The sequence below is a fragment of the Sardina pilchardus genome, chromosome 24 (assembly GCF_963854185.1).
Source record: "Sardina pilchardus chromosome 24, fSarPil1.1, whole genome shotgun sequence".
Taxonomy (NCBI): Eukaryota; Metazoa; Chordata; class Actinopteri; order Clupeiformes; family Clupeidae; genus Sardina; species Sardina pilchardus.
Window position 1 is genome coordinate 13,286,241 of NC_085017.1, and position 2,500 is coordinate 13,288,740.

The window sequence follows — 2,500 nt, forward strand, 5'->3', positions numbered from 1 at the left end:
TCTTCTCTGACCTGCCCTCCCAAAAACAGCAGGACCTGGAGGCCACAGGCCTGGGCCTGCTGGGATGTGTGTGTGTGTGTGTGTGTGTGTGTGTGTGTGTGTGTGTGGTGGCTGGGGGAAATCCTCCTGAGCCAGGGAGGGGAGGTGGGCGCCTGGGGACGAAGGCGAGGGAGGTGAGGGTGGAGTGAAGTGGGGTTGGGTGGGTAGCCAGGGGGTAGATCTGTGTCTGTAAAACAGCTGGTCAGGCTGGGGGGGTCGAGGGGTGGGGGGGGTGGCGCTGGCGAGGCGGGCTACTTTGTCTCTGGAGCAGATCTCCATGGGTCTGTGCTTACTCATGCTTTTTGGGATTAACCTGAACCCCCCCATAGCCCCCCCCCCCCCCACACACACACACACACACACACACACACACACACAATACTTAACTCACCCAACTGCTCCCCCCCCCCCCCACACACACACACACCCCAACCCCAACCCCTGCCATCATCTCATAGTCCCCTCTTGGCTCCTCCAGAATAAGCATCTGCAGCAGATCTAAAATTACAGCATGAACCCGCGCTGGCTGGGAGCAGAGCAGAGCAGGGAGCAGCTGACGTGACGCTCCGCCAGTCCACTCCAGTGCAGTGCAGGAGCTCTCTCTCCTGTGGCAGCGTGGGGTGGCGGCGGTGGTGGTGGTGGTGGCGGGGCGGCTACTTTATCCCTGATGCTAAAAATAGAAGTGGGATTCGGATACGAGAGTTCAGATGTACAGTACATCTGCACCGGTGCTGGCCGGGGGTGTGGGTTTGGGACCTTCCCCTGCCCAGAGTGTGTGTGCGTGTGTTTGTATAATGTGTGTGTGCTTGTTAACGTGTGTGTGTGTGTGTGTGTGTGTGTGTGTGTGTGTGTGCTTGTTAACGTGTGTGTGTGTGTGTGTGTGTGTGTATGTATGTGTGTGTGTGTGTAAAAAGAGTGCCTGAGCTTGCATGTGTGTGTGCAATGAATTTGTGGGTATGTGTGTGTCAGAGTGTGTATGTGTGTGTGTGTGTGTGTGTGTGTGTGTGTGTGTGTGTATGTGTGTGTGTGTGTGTGTGTGTGTATCTGTGTATGGTGTGTAAGTACAGTTTGTGGGTTTATGTGTGTGGTTGAGTGAGTGAGTGTCTCTGCATGTGTGCACGAGTATCAGTTCAACTAAGATCTATAACAGCTGTGGAAAAGGTCAACCTTTTCTCTTTTTTATAGAAACCAAAGTGATGTTGAGCAAAGCATTAAAAAAGCCAGGAGCAGCACTTAGTCGAACATGACAAAAAGTACGAGCAGGGCGTCCATGCTAGAGGAGGGCTGGACAGAACTTGACCTTCTGGACCAGATCTGGACCTTAGTCCTAATCCCCCCCTGATCATAGCCAGGCCCGATGCAGAATCTGGGGAAGCACCATATATGTTAAAAATGTGTTGTGCTTTACCCCTCTAACAGGGAGTCACACCAGGCGCATAACTGAAGTGTTCTTGTTGGCGACGTGTGAAAACAGTTTAAGTGGACTGTTCTTTTCGAGCGTACGTGCTGCTATCTCGTTGGTGTAGCCACTTCTGTTGATTAGAGTGGGAGTTATGTGCTGCAGCAAACGCGTCGCTAACGGAATGCTTCAGTTACGTGCGCAGTGTTAGCCCCCCCCCCCCCCCCAGGGCTTACTATAGCCCACCTCCAGCTGCACAGAGAATGATGATGAAAGCGGAAGTCAAAATGATTTAATGAAAGAGCAAACGTAAGCAACATCAACGCAAAAAAAATAATATTTTGAACCCCAGCCAAGCTGAAGAAGCGTTTCCAAGACAACAGACTCTAATGGGTCAGAGTAGGAGTTCTACTGCCCTAGTTTACCCGTCAGTGCTGGAGTTCTACTGCCCTACTTTACCCCTCTCGCTGGGGTGCGAGCCAACTCTGCGGCGAGGTTAATTGTGTTTGGGAATCAGATTTTATGTCCAGTGAATCTCTCCAGGGCTTCTTCTTCCTCTACTCGTTTGGAGGAAGGGGGGAGGCCATTATGTTATATTTCAACTAAACCAGATGAGGCATATTTTTATATTTATTTATTTATTTATCCTCTAAAAGTGAGTTTTCACCTGAAACGGCCCTATTCAGGTTTCAATTCTCTCTCTCTCTCTCTCTCTCTCTCTCTCTCTCTCTCTCTCTCTCTCTCTCTCTCTTGCTCTCTCTTTCTCCCTCTCTCTCCCTCTCTCTCTCTCTCTCTCTCTCTCTCTCTCTCTCTCTCTTTCTCCCTCTCTCTCTCTCTCTCCACATCAGACCCAAGGCAGGAGGTAGAAGGAGGAAGTGATGAGAGGTGTGTGTAGCGGTGCTTGAGCGTGGGAGAGGAAACGCCTGACATGCTAATATGCAGATAAAGTCGACTGCAGGGCCAGCGACCATCAATCATCAATCAGCAGCAGAGGTGAAGAGTGGAGGAAGACAGAGCTTAACATGAGTATTTACGTGTGTGTGTGTGTGTGTGTGTGTGTGT

At 51.1% G+C, this 2,500-nt stretch overlaps 1 protein-coding gene across 2 annotated transcripts in view; it reads right to left on the reverse strand.

Annotated features, from left to right (window-relative positions):
* The window catches only part of fhod3a (formin homology 2 domain containing 3a), a 107,458-nt gene that overhangs the window by 61,653 nt on the left and 43,305 nt on the right, over positions 1 to 2,500 (reverse strand). The gene's annotated exons all lie outside the window — the stretch shown is intronic.